Raw genomic sequence first — 7,811 nt, 5'->3', positions numbered from 1 at the left:
TATATCAATGTTATATATTATATTATATTATATTATATTATATTATATTATATTATATTACATATATATATATAAAGTGAAAAGAGCCTCAGAGACGATGGTACATCATCAAATATACCAACATGATCATAATGTGAGTCTAGAAGTAGAGAAGAATAAGAAAAGGGTAGAAAGAATATTTAAAAAATAAATGGCTGTAAACGTCCTAAATCTAATGTCAAAAATTACTTAACACATCCAAGAATCCTACTGAATACCAAGTAGCTTAAACTAAAAAAGATCCACACCTAAAAACTTCATAATCAAAAATTTGAAAGCAAAGATAAAGAGATTATTTTGAAAGCAGCAAAACAGAAGCGACTCATTATACATATGAGATCATCAATAAGATTAAGCTAATTTTTTATCAGAAAACATAAACTCCAGGAAGTAAAAAACCATATTCAAAGGGCTAAAAGGAAAAAAGCTGTCCCCTCAAGATTTTGTATCCAGTATAATAATTCTTCAAAAATTAAGAAAAAAAGTAAATATCCTAAGATAAACACTGAAAGACTTAGTTACTAGCAAACCAACCGTAAGGAAATACTAAAGAAAGTCCTTCAGGTTCCAAGGAGAGGATACTAGAGAGTATTTCAAAGCCATGTGAAGAAAGAAAGAACTCCAGTAAAGATAACCACATATATAAATATAAAAGAATGTAAAAACATATTTTTCTCTAACTCTTTTTTCTTCTGATTTAAAAGGCAACATGTATAACAATGTAATTTGTATAGAAATGACATAACAAAGGAGGAGGAAATAGAACTATATAGGAGAAAAAATTTGTATACTATTGAACTTTAGTTGGTATTAATCTGAATGAGAAATTTATGTTTTTGATTATAATATACATTAAGAAATAACTAAAATTATAGTAAAAGAAATAATAGAAATAAATGTTATCTATTTAACACAAAAGAAGGCAGTAACAGAGAAATAGAACAAAAATAGACATTTGATACACAAGCACATATCAAATAGAGAATAGCAGTTATAAATCTTATCTTATCAGTAGTTATGTTAAATGTAGACAAATTTAAAACTTCCATTTAAAGGCAAATTTTGTCAGTATGGATTAGAAAAAAAGACAACAAAATATTATACAACCATATGCTGTCAATAAGAGATACACTGTAGGTCCAAAAATACAAATAGATTTAAGTAGATGGATGAAAAAAATACTATGCAAATGGTAGCCAAAAGAAAGGTGGGGTAGCTATACTAATATGAGGAAAATAGACTTAAAGACAAAATTTGTTACCAGAGGGGGGAAAAAATATTTTATAATAATAAAAGAGTCAATCCAAAAGAATACATAGCAAATATAACTTTATATGCACCGAACGAATGAGCTCAAAATTACGTGAAATAAAAACTGTCAGAATTTAAGAGATAATTTAATAAAAATAACTTTATACTTCAATATTCATCTTTCAATAATGGATAGAAAAAATTAAATGGAAGATTAATGAGGAAAGAGAAGATTTGGAAAATACTATAAACCAATTAGACCTAGCAGATATTTACAAACAAAATATAGCAGAATGAACATTCTTCTCAATTGCACATGGAATATTTTACAGATAAAACCATATGCTAGTGCATAAAACGTGTGTCAGTAAATTTAAAAGAATTGCAATTATACAAAGTATTTTCTCAATGGAATAATATTGGAAATCAATAAGAGAGACAATGGAAAATTTACAAATATGTAGATACTAAATGCACTCAAGCAACTAATGGGTCAAAAAAAAAAGAAATCACAAAAATTAGAAAATATTTTTTTATGTACAAAAATGAAGGTACAATATACCAAAATTTGTGAGTTGCAGATAAATAAGTTCTCAATGGGAAATTTGTAGCTGTAAATTCCCACAGTAAAAAAGAAAAAAGATTTTAAATGAATTACCTAATTTTCCACCCTAGGAAACTAGAACTACCAGATCAAACTAAACAAACCTAAAGCAAGCAGAAGAAGGAACTAATAAAGATGAGAGTGAAAATAAATGCAAGAGCGATTGAAAAATTGATGGAACAAAACAATACAAATAAAGTCATTCTTTGAAAATATTAGCAAAATTCATTAATCTTTTAGCTAGACATCATGAAAAATGAGGGAAGACTGAAATTATTAATATCAGAAATGAAAGATGAGACATTACTATTGACTTTAAAGAAATAAATAGAATTATGAGGAAAGACTATGATCAATTGCATGTCAATGAATTAGATAACTTAAAGGAAATGGACAAATTCCTAGAAGGCAGAAGTTACTATAACTATCTCAACAAAAAATGGTCAAATTGCAATGACCTAACAAATAAGGAGGTTGACTTGGTAATCATAAAAATATCCACAAAGGAAAGCTCAGGACCAGAGAGCTTCATTGTTGAATTCTATCAAATATTTAAAAAAGAATTAGTATCAATTTACCCAAACTCCTCCAAAAAAATAAAACAGGTGGGAACACTTCTCAACTCATTCTAGAAGGCCAGTTTTAACTTAACAAGATAAAGAATTTACAAGAAAACTACAGATTGATATATCTTAGGAATACGAATGTGAAATTTCACATTCAAAATACAAAAACCAGATAAAGAATTTACAAGAAAACTACAGATTGATATATCTTAGGAATACGAATGTGAAATTTCACATTCAAAATACAAAAACCAGATAAAGAATTTACAAGAAAACTACAGATTGATATATCTTAGGAATACGAATGTGAAATTTCTCAATATTCTCAACAAAATGCTAGCAAAATAAACTCAGCCACATATAAAAAGGATTATACATTATGATCAAGGGAGGTTTATTGTATTTATGTTGGTTCAACATATGAAAATCAATCAATGTGATACACTACATTAATAAAATAAAGAAAAAATGCACTCGAGCATGTCAACAGATGCATATAAAGCATTTGATAACATCTCATATCTTTTAATGATAAAGGTACTTAAACAAACAAAGAAAAGGGCAACTTCCTCAGCCTGATAAAAGGCATCTGTAGAAAAACAGTTAATTTTGAAAGACTGAGAACTTCCTCCTTAAATCCAGGAGCTAAAAGGCATCAGTATTAGAAAGGAAGAATTTAAGTTATTTCTATTTGAAGATAATATCACATTGTATATAAAAAATTGTATAGGATATATAAAAAGAACACAAAACAACAACAAAAACTATTAGAGCTAATAAACGATTTCAGCAAAGTCACAGGATGCAAGATTAATATGCAAAAAGCAATTGAATTTTTACACTGGCGATGAACAATCTGAAAATTCAATTTAAAAAATCTTTCAACTTACAATATTATAAAATAAAAAATATTTAAGAGTAAATTTAACAAAAACAAGACAACATTTGTGCATTGGAAACTATTAAACATCACTTAAAGATATTAAAGAAAAACTAAATAAATGGAAAGACATCCCATTTTCATGGATTGTAAGATTTAATTTTGTGAAGATGACAATACTCCCTTAACTGACCTACAGATTCAATAGAATCCCTATCAAAAATCCCAGTTAATACTTTTGCAGAAACTGAGAAGCCAATCATAAATTTTTTTATGAAAATTGAAGGAACCTCAAATAGTGAAAACAATCCTCAAAAAGAAGAAAGAAGTTAGAATACTTGCCCTACCCAATCTCAATAGTATATCACTTAGCTGTGTTAATCAAGACATTGTGATACTGACATTGGATAAATATACAGATCATTGGAATAGAATTGAGAGGCTAGGAATAAACCCATACATTTATAGGCAATTGATTTTTGACATGACTGTCAAAACTATTCAATGTGGAAAAAATAGTGGGTTTTTTTTGTTGTTGTTGTTGTTTGTTTTTTTAACAGATGGTGTTGGGACAACTGGATATTTATATTTAAAAGAATAAATTTGGACCTCTATGACACATTATATTAAAAAACATCCTTTAAATGGATTAAACAGTTAAATATAAGAACTAAAAATATAACATTTTTAGAAGAAAACATAGGAATAAATCTTTATAACTTTAGATTTAACAATGGAATCTTAGATATGACACCGAAAAGACAAGCAACAAAAGAACTAATAAATAGATTGGACTTCATAATTTTTTTTAATTGTGCATCAAAGAACCCCATCAAGAAAGTGAAAAGACAATCTATACAATAGAAGAAAATATTTGTAAATCATACACTAGATAATAATTTAAAATACAAAATACATGAACTCCTGAAACTCAATAACAAAAGCCAAGCAGCTCAGTTACAAAATCAGCAAAGACTAAGCGTAGACATTTCTCGAAGCAAGACAGAGATGTAGCCAATAAACATATAAAAAGATGCATTACATCCTTAGTCATTAGGAATATAAATCAAAACCATAATATGTCACTTCTCCTCCACTAGGATGACTATAATCAAAAGATCAGACAATAAATAACAAGTGTTGTTGAGGCTATAGAAAAATTGGAATCCTCATACATTGTTGAAGGGAATAAAAATGGTACAGCCATTTTAGAAAATATTTTGGCAGTTTTTTAAAATTTAAACACAGTTACTATATTAGCCAGCAATTCCATTTGTAGATGTATTTCAAGAGAATTGAAAACAAATATTCATGCAAAAACTTTTACATGATTGCTCATAGCAGCACTATTTATAATAACTAAATAGTGAAAATGACCCAAATACCCATCAAGTGGTGAATCAATAAACTAAATGTGATATAACATGTCCTCAAACAATATCATTTTATCATTGTTCCCTAATAACATCAACGAGAAAAAGAAAATTGATTTCCAGCTGGGGCCACTGTCTGTATGGAGTTTGCACGTTGTCCCATGACTGCGTGGGTTTCTCCGAGGACCCTGGTTTCCTCCATATACCCAAGATGTGCATGTGGGGTGAATTGGTGTGTCTAAATCGTCCTAGTCTGAGTGAGTGAGGGGATGTGTGCGAGTGAGCCCTACAGTAGAATGGTATTTTGTCCAATGTTTGTCTCCACCTTGTGCCCTGGGCTGAGGGATAGGCTACCCAAGGCCATGAAATGGAATAGAGGGTTAGAAAAGAATGATCTTCCTTGCTTTTATTAATCTTTTTAAAATGTACTGATAGCTCTCATTTATTTCAATGTTTAATATTAGAAATGTTTTGGGTCTTTATTTAGAAGTTTGATAATGTTTTTGTGACCAGAAATATGCCATAGGAATTTAACTTTTGTTTATATCAATTGTCCTATGGTAAAATTGGTTTTGTTATATGTCATTTTGCTTAAAGTCACAGTTCCCAAGAACCTATCAGCAATGTTAAGTGAAGACTTACTGTATATGCATACAAAGGAATATTATTTGGCTATAAGAAGGTATGAAGTGTTGCTTCATGTAATAACTTGGATAAACCTTCAAAAATTACATTAAGTGAAAAATATCAGACACAAAAGGTGATTTTCAAAAATTTCATGAATATGAAATGTTTGGAATAAACAAATGCATAGAAATTGAAAGTTGATAAGTAGTTTTCTGGAATTGGAAGGTGGAGGGAATAGGGAGTAACTGCTAATAGGAATGGAATTTCTTTGGTAGTGATGAAAATTTCTATAATCAGGTAGTGGTTACAATTGTACAACTTATGAATGTACTAAAAAAAATTGAGTTATATACTTTAAAAGTTTCAATTTTATGGTATGTGATTTGTATGTCAATTAAAAACCCCAAGAAACTAATGGTAGTTGCCTACAGTAGTAGGAATATTCTATTCTCTACCCTCTCTCTGTGAAATTAGGCAATAAACACACTGGAATCTATGCTGTTTGTCAACTAACTTCATGAGAAAATTAAAAGTTTTTCTTTTTCCACTTGAATCACTCATGATGAGATATATATTTTTTCTTCTAGCTATATTGATTTTCTTTGTTGATTTGTTTGATCGGAATTTATTATTTGAGTGATTCATTTCTTGTTTGTACAGACATAAGCTGAATAAAATAAAAGATATGGAGAAGCCCATATGCAAAGTCTGTATTACAGCTCAGGCTATCTCTTCTAATTTTAATATAGTGAAGTTAACTAAATAAATGGTGGAAGAATTATTATTTTGATTAGTAATTATTACTCACATAGTCTCTTATAGGAAGAAAAGCATTTTTTGTTTTAATGAATTTCTTTTGTTGTGACTAATATCATCTATTTTACTGTTTTACACATTCCATTGTAGTCAAATATTTATAACGAATGTTGTGTTCATTGAAATCTCAATAAATCCACATTGTGGGTTGATTTATGTTAGGTTATGGGCATAGACACATGCTGTATTAAATAATTATGTTTACCTTGATAATTTGTTCTGAAACAATTCTATTATCTCTCCTATTTATACATCCCTTTATTATCTACTTTCATGATTTGATCTCTTTTCAATTTTTTTTGTTTTTCAACTAATGATTTTTATTTTTCCCCTTTATTGTTGTTTCAGATAGAGAATTACAGAATTCATTTTCTGAAACTCCATAAATAAAAATAATTTTTTAATTTTCTTTTCCTTTTTGTTTAAATCAAGCAACAGATTATATTTCTCTAATGGAAGTTTAAATATCTGTCAAGTCTAGAAAATTAAAATCTTTGATCATGTGAATTGATATTTTCCAAATATCATCACCAAAAAATTACTTGATATTTTCTGATATCCTGTTTGATGGATAGCAAAGATGATGTTTAATATGTTTTAGTGATATAGGTACCACTCACATAATACCAAAAAGATATTTTTTTTCTTCTATAAGAAATAGTAAACAATACTGGAAAAAACAGTGTCAAAAGTAGAATGAAAGAGTGAGGTGACCAGATGGTAGATCAGAGAAGATTTTACCTTGAAACCAATCTATTGTCAGGAAGGGCTGTTAGGAAGGGATTGTATGCTGGCTGAAGTTTCATCGAGGTTCTAGGGTCTGAAGTAAGTAAATAAATTTAACCAAAGTTTGGCTAACAGCATTTTTTCTGACTGATCAGTGCTGACAGCAATTCAGCTATTTATGAGACAAATAATAGGAATTTGGAAAATCTCTGTCTGGCCTTGTCGTAGATAAACCAGGGAGGCATTTGTGAGTTTTACCAAGTTATTTGGAGAAGGATGTTTCTTTGCAGTAAGAATGGTGAGGAATTTCTTAACCATAACTGTTTTCTAGGAACACAGGGCTCAGGTAAAATTCAGCATTGTCCGTTTACTATAGAATAATAATATGTAACGCATTGAAATAACAATATAATTTTCCCTAGGAACCACTTGATGCTGTAAGTATATTTTATATTCCCAAGATTTTCCTTTACTCGATGACAGAAATTGCAATCTTCTCTCATTTTCCAGTTTTAACGATGCCAGTCAAACTAATATCTTAGACCAAATTTTCCTGGGTCCTGCCTTAGTTTGCATGGTTAAATGCATTTTACCAAGATCTTTTAAATTATATTTTTCTTTTGTTTTAACTTTCCTGTTTAATCTCTATAAGTTTCTATTATTCTAGAAGTAGGAATCCCTTGGTAAAAGCAATTGGAGAGATGCAGTTGACAGTATTCATCTCAAGGAAATCGTAAACACAAAACTATGTTTATGTGCAATTGTAGAATTTTTGTAGAAGGCCCCAATGCCTTCAAAGACACTCAAAACATTTGACGATCCTCAGCACATGTCAATAATATATCTTAGGTTTTAGATATTATGTCAACATGAGTATTTCAGTTTGTGGGATAATTCTATTTTTAAAGAAAATTAATTGGTTGACATTT

This window comes from Pteropus alecto, unplaced genomic scaffold, assembly GCF_000325575.1.
Source record: "Pteropus alecto unplaced genomic scaffold, ASM32557v1 scaffold5, whole genome shotgun sequence".
NCBI lineage: Eukaryota > Metazoa > Chordata > Mammalia > Chiroptera > Pteropodidae > Pteropus > Pteropus alecto.
The sequence above is the reverse complement of the archived record's forward strand: the minus strand, read 5'-3'. Positions refer to the sequence as shown.